The sequence below is a fragment of the Schistocerca americana genome, chromosome 2 (genome assembly GCF_021461395.2).
Source record: "Schistocerca americana isolate TAMUIC-IGC-003095 chromosome 2, iqSchAmer2.1, whole genome shotgun sequence".
NCBI lineage: Eukaryota > Metazoa > Arthropoda > Insecta > Orthoptera > Acrididae > Schistocerca > Schistocerca americana.
In genome coordinates, this window is record NC_060120.1 from 835495904 (window position 1) to 835511110 (window position 15207).

Here is a 15207-nt window from a genome sequence, read left to right on the forward strand (position 1 = left end):
TCCAAATTTAACAATTCTCCCGCATACTATGCGAAACTATGCCCGGAATGAAGTGTACTGCGTGCTTAACAACCTCGTGAATTGTTTCCCGAATTTCACCCGACCAGGCACGAAGTTTTAATCAACGAGCATGTTTCTATATAGCTCAGTGGAAGATTCACTCACAGTTCGGAATGAGCGTGGCAGAAAACCTAGTACCAATAACCAAACCAAGTTCTCTAGTCGTATATCTAATTTTTTATTAAATTTCTTCCGCTACGACGATTGGAACCATTTGCCGTAACTAGGATCATAGGCTAAACGAATCCTATTAACGTTTGCGAGGAATTTACATCAACGCAGCCATCTGAAAATTTATGCACAGATTCACGTCCTGTACTAAGACCAGCTTCGCTTATTCTTGTGTGCGTGCAGTGAGATTCAGAACCTACTTAATGCCTACGACCAGATCTGAAGTTTTCAGTACCATGCCCCAGTCCCTGCAAATTCTTTCCGCCATGCTCTGCCCGCGGTGTCTACGGACGGCAGCGGGAATGTCGGGCGCTCACTGGTCTGACACGGAAGGTTTTGAATCTAGATCGCGCCAGTTTAGTGCTGGCTTCCCGTGAAATGTAATACCAGCCGTTGCACGATAAGCGTCACGCCACCACCACCTCTGGTTCCTGTAACAGATACTCCATCGTCCTTATCGCATTCGTATTTTAATAGGGAAGCTCAATCTCTAAATACGTAACTGGCGACAATGAAACTGTAGTACAGACCTGCCTCAACTTCTGCAAGCGCGGGAAACGTACGACGTTCGTGCGCCACATCTGGTTTTCTATCAAGCCGGCCGAGTTACTCTGAATATCACCGTATGTCATGATTGTTAACGTCATGAACAGCACTGAGCCACCGGAATCTACTGTTGCTCACTGCTTAACCTTCCAACGGCGAGAAAGGGGGAATAATTTCTGATGAGGCCCACTGAATGCGTAAGATTAAGGAAGATTTGGGTTTAACGTCCCGTCGACAAAGATGTCCTAAGGTACGGAGCACAAGCTATTTTATTAAAATAGGGAAGAAACTCTGGCGTTAACTTTTCAAAGGGTCGATCACAGCATTTGTCTAGCTAATTAGGAAAATGAAGGAAAATCTACATCTGGATGACAAGAGATGGTTTTGAACAATCGTCCTTCCTAATGGGAATCCAGCGTGATAAGCACTGCGCCACCTTGCTCGGTGGGATATGGTAAGTTGTTACTATTCTACCATGAAGGTCCCGGAATGACAACACTAGCACCCTGGATATTGTCAAGTGACCGTAATTTTCTTTAACGTTTTGTGATCGCGGAGCGAATTAAGTTTCATGCTCGTCTGTGCCTTATCAGTCACAGAATGTAACGTGCAGCAATCACTGCTTACTACGCGAGGAAAAGCTAGAAACGTTTCAAATTATCACGGCGCACGTTATGTCTGTAGTGTTGCAGGAGATTTCGCGATGCACGAAGGTAGTTTGATAAGCCAAGTGGTCCATGACGAACAATCTAATTCGTGCTGAATCTTCTCCAGGAGTTACGTATGTCATGTCCCAAATGGGAGTGTCACAACAGCCAAACTGTTTCACAGAACCATTTCCGTTCTTGGGGAAACCTGAAAAGTGTTAGACCGAGGTTAAGGCAACAAAATAAATGAACGCATCGGAAATTTCACAGAACAAATTTAAACCAGATTACCTTATGTCCAATATTCCCAACGGAATATGTTGCCTTTGACTAACATACAATCACAAGACGTCAAATCAAAAGCGATCGCAAAGAAACGAGACAGGTGGTGATACGAGTAGCTGTGAAACTGAACACGAAAACTTACGTGCAATTCACTGTACAGTGCACGACAAACGTCCCGTAACTAGGATCATAGGCTAAACGAATCCCACTCATGTTTGCGAGGAATTTGCATTAACGCAGCCATCTGAAAATTTTTATGCACCGATTCACGTCCTGTACTAAGACTAGCTCCGCTTATTCTTGTGTATGTGCAGTGAGATTCAGAACCTACTTAATGTCTACGACCAGATCTGAAGTTTTCTAGCTATTTGCCGTCGTATTCAATTCGCGTGCGGAGCGAGGGAAAAGTTACTGCAAGCCTCTGTACGCGCACTATTCTCGCTTATGGTACTGTCATGATCCCTGGCACGATGGTCGCACGATAAAAGTAACAACCTCCTTCCAGTACGGGTTCTCTAAATGTACCCTACAGAGTTTCGCAAGACCCTTCTTCCAAAGATTCCCATTGTTGAGTTCCCATAGCATTTGAGTTATAATTCTGCAAGGGCTATACCGACTTACGATCCTAGCAAGGCCTATACGAATTCGTTCTATATCAGATCATGATTCCATAAGAGGTATAAAAACGGGAGAAAGCAACCCCGAATTTTTCGCATTATCGTCTAGTTTGCGCTTACTAGATCTGCGTAACTACTCTGCAATTGACACGTACCTGGCATATGGTTTATCTAACCATCGAACTATTTCTCGACTGTTTCACTCAGCGCGTGGGAATTAAATTCTCCCTGCGTGGGCTCCGATTTATTTTATTAAGGTGATTATTTCTCCCTACGTTGGTAGGCATCGATATTTTCGCGAACGAAGGAGACTTGTCGATTGAAATTTCGTGAAACTGAACGTTTCGATAAACGCCTTCGTCTTAATGACTGGCATCCCAACACGTATTATTATGAGCGACACTGTCCCCTATTTTGCTATAACAATTGCATTTACAGATGTACTTCAGTTTCCTAGAACCCTTTCAAGAAATTAGTCTCCCATTCTCTCCTGATACTTCGCAATCGTCACATTTCATGTCGCTTTTTAGGACTGTTCTTAAATTATCTTAAGACTTAAGTTTCCGAGACGCAATGCATAGAAGACATACGTGCAACTCCAACTTTAACGGTGATACGAAATGATTACATTGTATCATACTACTGTGCCTCATGTCTCCGCGGACTCCTCAGTGGGCATGTTAAGCCATGTTTTTCCATTTGCAAATCTTAGAGGGTTCTCTGACGATCACGGCATTATCTTCACAGGGCACTGATCTCTAACCTGAAAAGCACTGTAAAGTAAGGGCTTAAGCGTGACAGTCACCTTCCGCTCATCTCTTTAAGTCTATTTTGGTGACATCTGTAGTGTAGCTCTATGGACGGATTATGGATATTTAAGGGACCGAACCTTTATGGCTGTAAAGAATAATTCGAGAAAAACTGAACACAATATAGTATAGTGGGGGTAGAAGACAACTGGGAACAATTCTAGGCCCGCCTCATCTTATGCTGCTGAAGGTCATCGGAATCGATAAGTCTGATGCCTAATAGCAGAACAGTTACAACACAGGGCAATTTTGGAACTGAGCGAGGATGAAAGGCCGATCACAAGCCGTTCTTCGGGGGAAGCAGGAGGCCCCCTGGGCTAAAAATGCAGCCTACCGTGATTACGTTTGCGCTATATTTAATGCACTCCTTGCCATGAACTGCAAGGTGAATTCATGAAACCGTATTACACAGACATTTCTTGTATGTTCATCCTTGCAATGAATGGTCTGCGGGACTTTGGTCGTTCGCTTACATAATGAAATACAAATTTATACTGTCATTTTGACAGCTATACCTATATTGACATTTAGATATCCCGTCCTTCAAGGACTGTTTGCACATAGAGGCATATTTATTTCGTTTATTTTCGATGTTTCTTTTCTACTTCTACCTTTTCAACTTATTTTCGTAGATTGGTAGGTACTCCAGGATTTGGCAGTTTAGTGTATCTGACAAATTTTGAACCTGGAATACTTAATGATTTTATTAATAAAAGTAGAATTGTACAACGTCGTCGTCTTTTCTTCTTCAGTCCTGAGACTGGTTTGATGCAGCTCTCCATGCTACTCTATCCTGTGCAAGCTTCATCTCCCAGTACCTACTGCAGCCTACATCCTTCTGAATCTGCTTAGTGTATTCATCTGTCTCCCTCTACGATTTTTACCCTCCACGCTGCCCTCCAATGCTAAATTTGTGATCCCTTGATGCCTCAGAATATGTCCTACCAACCGGTTCCTTGTTCTGGTCAAGTTGTGCTACAAACTTCTCTCCAATTCTATTCAAAACCTTAGTAGTTATGTGATCCATCCATCTAATCTACAGCCTTCTTCTGTAGCACCACATTTCGAAAGCTTTTCTCTTCTTGTCCGAACTATTTATTGTCCGAACTATGTCCGAACTTGTCCGAACTATGGCTACACTCCATTCAAATACCTTCAGAAACGACTTCCTGACAAATCTATACTCCATGTTAACAAATTTCTGTTCTTCAGAAACGCTTTCCTTGCCATTGCCAGTCTACATTTTATATCCTCTCTACTTCGACCATCATCAGTTATTTTGCTCCCCAAATAGCAAAACTCCTTTACTACTTTAAGTGTCTCATTCCCTAATCTAATTCCTCAACATCACCCGAGTTAACTCTACTAGATTCCATTATCCTCGTTTTGCTGTTGTTGATGTTCATCTTATATCCTCGTTTCAAGACACTGTCCATTCCGTTCAACTGCTCTTCCAGGTCCTTTGCTGTCTGACAGAATTACAATGTCATCGGCGAACCTCAACGTTTTTATTTTTTCTCCATGGATTTTAATACCTACTCCGAAATTTTATTTTGTTATGATAAACTATATGTAATTATTTTAGGTGACAATGGATGCATCTGTTTATATCAAATGATTACTGTAAATTCACTTACATAGTATTGTCCTTGATTCTTGTTTTGTTTTTAATCTGCCTCTGAATTTGCATGGTTGGTAAGTTTATGTATTTACTGTCTATCCATTTAGACCTGAAAATTTACCGAGTCACCGAAACTTGTTGAAATCTAAAATTTCATCAAAACGACGGCTGCAGATGAGAAATATGTGACTAGTTTTTCTGTGCATATATACGTACATGGCGTAACGTAAACGCAGGTGTCACTTAGAAACTTACGAAATTAAGACGTGTACTAGCGGCTTAAACGAAGTAAAAATTGTGTTGACAGGGCGGGGATGGTTTAGACGCTTATGAATATAGATTTTTATACTTCCACATAGACGTGTTTTTCCTCTCCTGTGACATGCCAAAATTTTCAAGAGTATATCCTGAATAGTTATATTCTTCGAGTTACCTGCTAAGCTGGGGCCCCTACACCGACAACCGAGGCAACGGTGAAACGCTAGGCGGCCGCGTGCAACCGCAGAATGTGGCGCGTGGGATGTGAGCAGAGCACAGCTGTCGCTCGCCTCGTGGCGGACGGCCGCGGCTGCAGAAAGCGGGACAGGAGCGGCGGCCCCGCTAACGGGGCCTCTCACCGACTCTGCCGGTTCTTATGCAGCCGGCGCCGAGGAACCGCTCCTGCCCGCACGGCAGATCTGCGGCAAAACTGCACTCGCACGGCACTACAGCCCAGCGCTAAAGGCTGCCGGTGCTACAACGTGACTGGAGCGCCGGCTATTTCAGGCGCTGCCACGGAAACTTGTACAAAATCTTATTTTTTGTCGTAGACGAACCAAGTCCACTGTCAAGCCTCCTCTCGTAGAGACTACACCACACGTTTCCATTCCAATAACTGTGCTAGCGCTTTTCAATGTTAATACTTCCATAGTGGCAAAACTGCAGTTTCACAAATGTGAAACCCTCACGAAAAATGGATAGGTATGCTCGTACCGTCTAAGGTTGTTCGAAAACTATTCGGTGACGCCATGAAGGTGCAGATTCAGCATTAGAATCCGAAGGGGAGTCTAAGCTTTACGGTTCTACCTGTGGACTCACGAATCGGATTTGTTGTTGGTAGCAGATCCGGTCAGCGTGTGAATTGGCGCCTTTACCGGGTTGCACTTCGTTGATTGGGAGGGGGGGGGGGGACTATATCATTATAGATGGCATAAATCAAGGGAGGAAGAATACAAGCAGCACAGTCCAGTCAAGATGGCGGGATAACCTGCAAACATAGGGAAAAGGGACGTCTCGGCAGCACGAAAAGGAAAGAATAGGAGGGGGTTGGGGGTGGAAATGGGGAGAGCAGTAGGGCCCCAGAAACGTTACTCGCGGTATAGCATCAGCGCCGCCTCCCGCACCATGCCATCACGATACGACGGGGACAACCACGGGAAGAAGACAAGAGAAGGGGAACCAAAACATTGCAATAGACCAGACGAAATATAGGCAAGAGGCGGGGAGAATCTGCCCGGTGTTTAGTCAATTTCAAGGCATCCATAACTAACGCCTTCCTAATTGAGGGACTCAAATTCCAGAGGAAATTTCAAGAACGTATACCCAAGAGGACAAATCACTTTCGCGGAAAGAAAGACCATGCGAGTATTGCACGCTTGCACCTGAGACAAGGAAGGCGTGCGGTCATATTTACTGCGAAGGGCCGAAAGGCGGGGACAGTCCAGCAAGAATATATCACATTGATCACCATGAGGGGAGCTCCGGAACAACAAAGGGGAAGCTCGTTGCGAAGTAAAAAGCCATGGGTCAAACTAATATGGCCAACACGAAGACGGCTTGGAGAGGCATAGGGAAGAACGCCACATGGTGGCAATCTCTGATGGCGCGAAGTTTAGGCGCGGGGGGAGAGGTGGTGAGTAGCCTTCCTAGAGCCGACCCACGATTGAGCAAATAGGTATTTTATGTAAAGTCACGAATCAAGATACAGAATGTGGCGATCCGATGGCAGGGTGTCGGTATGGCGAATGCCCGGCGAATGTAATCTGCTACCGTGTGTAGCGCCAACAGTAAAATTACGATGCGGTAGTGTTATGGTGTGGTTGTGTTTTTCATGGAGGGGGCTTGCATCCCTTTTGCATAGCACTATCACACCACATGCCTGCCTTGGTGTTTTAAGCACCTTCTCGCTTCCCACTGTTTAAGAGCAATTCGCGGATGGCGAATGCATATTTCAACACGATCGAGCATCCGTTCATGACGCACGGCCTGTGACGGAGTGGTTACACGACAATAACCCTGTAATTAACTGGCCTGCACAGTCGTGCCATTCCCCAAGAAACCTTCCAGCACCTGATTAAACGTATGCCTGCGAGAGTGGAAGCTGTCATCGCGGCTAAGGGTGGGCAAACACCATAACGAATTCCACCATTACCCATAGAGGGCGCCACGAACTAAAGTCTTTTTCGCCAGGTGTCCGGATACTTTGATCACAGTGTATTTCTACTGAACTGTTACTACTATACCTAGCTGCTTCTCGCCCCGTGTTCCGAGCTGTGACCTACAGCGAGTAACCAGGAACCACCATACTCAAATGAACATTCCTGATGGAAAATTCTCAATAGCAGTGTCTGTATATACTGTGTAACTACGCAAAGATGATAGTTTTTTTCAGACCTAATTAGTTTTTCGTGTACATTTAATGTCAGATAATGTGGTGGGTTCTTTCGGGCATGTTTGAAACAGATTTTGAGCCTGCAGGCACTATGAATCAAGACAATGGAATTACAGATATTCGTTGCCAGGGTATTCATTTATATCAATTTGGCAAGTTGAAAATTCGTGAAGGACCAGGATTCGAACCCACGTCTCTTCCTTACTAGGCAGAGAGGCGTGCTATATTAGTCCCGCTGTTGCGACCACTGTGTCCAAATGGCAACTATTGTGTCCAGATGGCATAGTGGTCAGCGCATCTGTCTGATAAGCAGGAGACCCGGGTTTGAATCCTGGTCTGGCACAAATTTTGATCTTGCTCTATTGATATAAATCAAAGCGTACTGTCAGCTAATGTCTAATTCCTTTGTGGCTTTACTGGTCGCTGCGTTTGTGCGCGAAAATTTCCCACTTCTCCCAATTAACACTGCATATCCAGTATGCTCCACTTTTACCTGCTTCAGATCTATTTCTGGCATTTCTGCGAAATGCTTCTCCCTGCTATTGAAGGGCTTAGACACTTAGCTGCTAGACCGAAACTAATGTTCCACAAACTTATTGCAAACAAACGAATTATGCACCAGTTTTGCTTTAAGGTTTATACAGAAAAATTTGAATAAGTAGGAGTCCGACATCATTGTGAATAGACGGTGCTTTGTGCTTTTACTGCCCTCCAAACTAACAGAAATTCCATCGACTGTTTACGAGAATGGTTCTAGCAGTTTAAATGTGCACTTTAAATAATTCGTAAGAAATTGCTGTAATAACACCATCTGTGGGAGTACTTGTTGCGATCATGTGGGAATATTTCCACGGTACCTGGCGTTCTACCGTAACAGTAGGGGGAGCGCACAACTACGTCACGCAATCGCGTGGTCCTCTGACGCACGCGCAGAAAACGTTGCCCGCTAAGGTAGACTGGGTTTCCAGCACTTCCTGCAAGGTAAAATAAGGCGCCTGCTTTCCGTTCAGAATGAATGTATTTTCATTTAAAGTTTGATCAACGTCGTCGACGTTGCTACTGGTCAAATTAACTTTTTTAAATTTATCTTGCTATGTACGTATTAGTGCTATTCGTAATTGGACACTAATCCGGGAGTACAGAAAACCTAGTTTGGAATGTATGCGTTGCGATATCGCATTTACTTTTTTTCCGTAAATTCACTTACACTAAAGCCTAAAACCACTGACCACATGACTGACGTTTACACTCTAGGATGAGTAGCTCAGAATCTATGGTAGAGATGTGTGAACAACCTCCGAGCACCAGGAATTCGTTTACGTTCTGAACTGTTGGCCCTATGGAAAACTCATTTTCTTCCCTAGACATTTTCACGCAAACTTAACAGCTACAGTAAAATAATTCCACGAAACTTAACGCTTTAAGGCGCAACTTTTACGCACATAAATGCAATTGCACAGTTTGACGGTACTATGTCGCATGGCAAACTTGACATGTGGGCTGACGTGCGAGATTGCCACACAATAGATTAACGCATTGCAAGATTAGCTCGAAAACTATGCGAGTCCAAACTGGCTGATGGATTGCAGGAATCTTACGTAACGCTTACAGTATAGGTAAAAAACAGCCAAGAAGATGACAATCTGCGTAGACCAAACTACAATTTCGTATTAGTGCGAGTCTTTATTCATGTTGTGCTATGTCATCAAGGAGTGACATCTCACGCTGAAGTGCCAGTGCAGATTTATTTACATGATGATCGTAATATATTGCCGCGAGCTGTACTGCGGGTCGCCAGTTAAAACCCGATAACAAGTAAATATTTAGTTTTTCTGGAAGGTTTATTTAAATTTATAATGGTTGCATATTCTGGAATATTCGATGATTGTGTAAAGAATAGCACTTTCGGCCCGGGAATTCATTCTGTCTAAACGTGTTTTACTTCACTGAAGATCCTAGTTTCGTATATGGACTGTTTACGATATGTCAATATTTAAACATTCTAGCCTTGAACGCTGCCTAGGAAAACACTTAACTATTGCACTTACGAGGTTCTATGGAATGCTTGATAAACAATCCTCGTCAGAGATCGCGATGGTATACAGAAATTTATTTTGCTGTTGGCAGTTCTCTCCCACGTCCTACGAACTATAGACTGCCGTCAAATTTTCCCAACCCGTACGCATTTTATGATACACAGCATACTGGCGATGCCGTAATAGTAATAAAATATGTCGTGTGACTAGGGCCTCCCGTCGGGTAGACCGTTCGCCGGATTCGACACCACTTCGGCGACTTGCGCGTCCATGGGGATGAAATACTTAGGACAACAGCCAGTTCCTGAGCGGAGAAAATCTCCGAACCAGCCGGGATCGAACCCGGGCCCTTAGGATTGACATTCCGTCGCGCTGGCCACTCAGCTACCAGGACCAGAGGTAATAGTGGTGAGTCATTCGATGAATTTCTCACGTACAACGTCGAGACAGGCAATGCCGCGATTTACGGATTACAGAGTTTTCAGTTGTGGAATTCAAAGCACGTCAACAAATGCACCATGAATGTTTATAGAAATGCAGTGTCTGAAATCCGTTAAATAGCAATGTAAATCCCACAGAAAGCCAAATCAAAATTTCTTACGTGCTAGCCGCAAATGATTTAGTATTAAAGACATTCCCGCAGATGCAGTTCAGTAAGAAATGCTCTCAGGAGCAATTCAGTGCGGCTTATCTCAGTTTCTCTTCCAGTTCCCTCAAAAGGCACCGTTACAAAACATACCTGTACGGTTATCTCCAAAACGAGAGCTACCTGTGAAGAGACTCTTAGGAGATAGGCGTATCTCGTTTACCCAGGACCATGCTTCTGATACGAACTGCCCGACAGTCGACGCAACGATGCACAGAGCTCCGAAAGGAACGAAACGCGCTTTTGTACAGGTCGGACCGACAAACGCGACACGCAACGACGTACAGATCGGCTTTCCGTGACAACTAAAACAATACCCTCCATGCTCACCGCGCCGCCTTGGGGCCGTCCCCACAGGACGCGGACCTTGCTATTACATCGTATTTTCGCACGTCTTTTGTTTTATGGGGAACACGCCAAGGATATAACCTAACAGAAGGACCTTCCGGCAACACGTATTTTGCGGCACGATGCAAGTGATTAAGGCAAGCTTACGCCGCTATTTAGCTGTCATTAATTACAGCACTTTTTCGCAGACTAGTCATTCACACGCAGATAATTCCATCAGTTTGCTGACCAAGCCAATAGAATTCTGTAATTATTTGCCGTCGGCTACACTGACTTCAAACTACAACGCAATGCTCCAGTGTTAGTTTTTACTTACGTCATCGCGCACCTTTCGAGTAATTAAATGCAGTCCTATTCTTACCCGCTACCTACTATTTGCTATCTTATTGCGCTGATGGAACCTATCCGAGTGGAATATAACACATTAATCTGTTCTAGCAGTATGAAAGATTTTTGCTCCAATCAGCAACATTCCTTTCATGCGTATTTTCTCTATAACCGGCTGGGTAAGCCGGTTCGAACTGGCGCTGTCTGATGGCAAATCATCCACGCTGATTTCATCAATTTCTAAACAGCTAGCCGATAAGACTCCAAAATAATGTTTTTAACATGTAAGTTAAATATAAATGTGTGACTAGGGCCTCCCGTCGGGTAGACCGTTCGCCGGGTGAAAGTCTTTCGATTTGACGCCACTTCGGCGACTTGCGCGTCGATGGGGATGAAATAATGGTAACACCCAGTCCCTGAGCGGAGAAAATCTCCGACCCAGCTGGGAATCGAACCCGGGCCCTTAGGATTGAAATTCTGTCGCGCTGACCACTCAGCTACGGGGGTGGGGGACACTAGGTTAAATGCTTAATTTATATAATGGCTTAGAGAGCAACATTTAAATGTCTAATAATATGAATATCAGTAAATGAATACAGAAATGCAAACTAATTTATAGTTAGTACCGATGACGTGATTACGTTCTTCTAATCCAACTTCTTGAAGCTCTAACATATTTCTCGTAACAACTGTTAATTTAGGTCCTTTTCTGGTCTAGTTCGCAATTCTTTTGTGCTGCTTTAAAACGTTAGCTTATAACTAATTTGGTTTACCTGTTTTCCCGAAATGCATCCAGGTGTTGCCCATTCTGACTGTTTCAACAGCTGCAAGCAAACCCTTAGTCGTTTTGATTGCCTTCGAACATGCTATAATATTTGGAACCGTTTTTGAATTTAATACAGAGCAACGTTGATGTAGCTAACATATTAACATACTAAAATGATAGCAATACTTTTCATTTGTTATATTACTCTTCATAATCTCTCTAGTAGTATATTCCATGCATGCCAGGTGTTTGAAATTCATAGCAATTATTAGCACTACTGCTTGCAATGTACTTTTCTACGCAAATCTATGAGTAGCTGCTTTTACTGGCCGCTGAATTTCGCTGATTGTTAGCATGACAATGAACCACTGGATGCAGTTGCAAAACACAAACTTAGAGAACGTTGAATTCCATCTGTTGGATACTTTATTAGTGTGAGGTCTGATTCTTAGCTCGTCAATTTGTTTAAACCACATCAGTCACAGCAGTAATTAACTCTGGCAGTTTGGCAGTTTGTCAGTTTCCAATAAGTATTTTTGCTGTCAAATTCAACATATGGGCAAAACACGATGTGTGACTACTTCCAAATGCTGTTTCTGGTCTTTCAACAACTGCACTGATGAGTTACGTTCGGAAAGATTCGTGTAAATGAAAAACTGAGCGGTAGTAAATAGCCTTTTTGTCAAAATCTAATTTCGATATTGAAACATCGATGTCTTAACTCACAATAATTTGTAAATAGTTATTTTACCATCCCTCGTCATCGCGTCACATTTGTTGAACCTTCGGGTTGGCAGCTTTACCTTACGTTTACAGAGGAAAATATATACAAAGCTCATTCGAAGTAGACTGGAAATTTGAATCTATGGGTCTGAATCTGATTAATACACATGGAATGTTCACACGAAATCGCTAACGGTCAGTGTTGCAGCAATATGTATACTTTGAGCACTCTTTAAGACGTTCAAAGCTCGTTGGGCAATCAAGAGGTTTTAAGGACAGATTCAGTGAGAAAAAATCTCTTATCTCTAGCTGTAGCTCTGAAAAATGCTCGGCTATACATCTTACTGTAAACTGCTATTAAAAGAGTTATGACCTCCACGCGTAGCAGAGGGAAGGAGAAAATTAAGATTTTAACATGATGTCGATTAGGTGGACACGCAACATCAGCCCGGATTGAACTAAATGCAAGTGCCCTTTTGATGTTTAGACTGGAGAGCGAGGGCTCTAGTAGCATCACGGAAAACACGGGCACCTAACATGCAGTTAGACAGCGATCTGAGCCCGACTTCAGATTAAGCATCCGGAATGACAACCATTGCAGCAACTTGCTCTGTCGCAATCTCAGAAGTGACAGACCGTGAGCGCTCTACGTATCAGGAATATCTTTTGTATGCTACTTTAACAAGTTCGATGATTCACGAACTTTGACAGTGGACTTTAACCTTACCAGCATCAATCTGGAATGTAGAGGCAGCAACAGATCCAGGGATTCGATTCAGGGAGTTATTGTTGCGATCCCCTCCCTCCCCTCCACGACAAAACTAACGTGCCGTCACGATGAATTTTAGCATAGCAGATACCTCCAATCTAAATAAAATATACCAAACCGTAATATTTAAAGCAGTTATTTGCACATCGCTTCAACACAATGCTCCAAGAAATTTTAATTCATAGAACTATAAAATTTGAAAGATTCTTCCGAAGATTCGAGAATACCATGTAATTTAAGAATAGAAACAAACTCAACTTTGAAAGCGTTATTTTACACAACATAAAACCGAAGTGTGCACTAACGATTATCAGTATTTCACAAAGCGAACACAAGTCTTCAAGTGTATGAGGTGAATCCTGTTTCAAATTTTTCACTATCATTTGGTAAATTGGTCAGCAATATTTTTGTAGGGGTTGTTTCTGTCTTCCGTTACTCAGCTTGCTGTGGTGTGCCGGTTTTCACTTTACACTATAATCGTTTATTTGGCAACAGGTGAATGTGTGCATTTTCCTGGCTGGTACGATACCGGTCTGGCTAAGAACTCATCCAGGTGATCAGACACTCAAGCAACAAATGATCCGGAGTTAATTGTCAGAATTTATGGCATTTGAGGCAATTTAGTTTTCACGTTACTTTATTCTCTAATAGCTGTGCGATTTGGAAGTATCCCGCACCTCTCTGCCTTGTGATGACTGGGTGTTGTGTGATGTCCTTAGGTTAGTTAGGTTTAAGTAGTTCAAAGTTCTAGGGGACTGATGACCATAGCTGTTAAGACCCATAGTGCTCAGAGCCATTTGAACTATTTATCCCGCACCTGTGTACAAATTTGGGAGTATTTTGATTAATGCCAGTCTTTAAGGAAACCATAAAGAACTATTTGAAAGACGCACCAAATCCAGAATTCAGAAGATACAAAATAATATTGTAACAAGCATTACATGAAAAACTCTTCCTGTTAAGTTTCTTGCATTACATACCTTTAACTTTATGGAATTTAAACATTTTCAAAAATAACACTCTTAAACTATTCAAGAGATTTCCACAAAATTTCCTGTTTAATCTCTTTGCATACAGTAAGCTTGTCTTTGCTTTTTGAATATAGGAGATGAGGATTTTAATAATTTTTAGTTATTCTGTAAATATAAAAATTCGAGAAAATTTCACTTTGCCCCGTAACTACGAGTACACTCAGAATTTGAAAATTTGTTATTGAGGAGAGATTTATAGGGTTTATAGAAGTACGTGTACAAAATTTCATAATTATAGCTTTATAGATTTTGAGGAAAAGGTATATAAACTTTGCAGTACGATTCAGAAAATCTGTATTTGAAGTGAACGCTTTTTCGTTATGTCACCTCTTCAGAAGGCCCTAGATTTATACTCTGTGTCCTCTTTCCCGTCATGGCTTCTCTTCTGGTTTTAGCAGGTTTTCAGCTGACCTCACAGCTGCAGAGAGGCGCTGTGAATCTCTCAAGGCGGCTTGAGTGAAACTACCTATCTTAAAGCCCATTCTCGCCAATACCGTCATCCTCCCTAGGTTACCATCATCAAATACAAGTTACAATTCTGACAACTGTAACAGATGAAAACGTGGTTTAAGGGCACCGTTTCCGTATGAGTGAATTTAGACAGATTCTGGATTCTGCCATGAATATACTTTAGTTCAGGGTCGGCCAGAAACCTGTAAGTGGGCTTGACAGAATTCAGGATACCATTTGAAAGCCTCTCCTTGTAAATGTAATCCACGAAATCTTCGTTCACCGAGCTAGTATTGGAGTGTTGCGTCAAAAAGTGGGCGTGGCAGGAAGGTTGTGCCATGCATGTATTTTTCATCATTGAAACTTTGGGAACTTCTTGTCCATGAGCTCAAAAAAATTAAAAATGACATTTTCGGTAAGTTTAACGTCCACACCTGTCAGCAACATGCTCGCGAATGGGGGTTAAGAGCCTCGCCTGAATATCTGTACGCCCCACTGCGCAAGCAAAGTGCCGTCCCCACTGAGCCCACGCGGCCCTTTGTGCTCTCTGGAGAAACTGACAGGTGGCTCGTGCCGAGAGGCTCACTAGCTCTCCACACGCTCGTAGAGCAGGTGGGTGGCCAGACCTGCAGCAACCGCACTCGGCGCGTTCCCAAAGGCGGGAAGCGCAAGCGGGCTCACGTTGCCGGATGGCTCGTGAGTCTG

The 15207-nt window shown here is 43.1% G+C and overlaps 1 protein-coding gene and 1 non-coding gene across 4 annotated transcripts in view; one reads left to right on the plus strand and one right to left on the minus strand.

Moving 5' to 3' along the window:
- Window positions 1-15207, minus strand: part of LOC124595539 (long-chain-fatty-acid--CoA ligase 4) — a 260221-nt gene that overhangs the window by 73303 nt on the left and 171711 nt on the right. The window lies entirely within an intron of this gene.
- Window positions 7678-7750, plus strand: Trnai-gau. The gene has a single exon. It is a non-coding gene; the product is annotated as a tRNA-Ile (tRNA).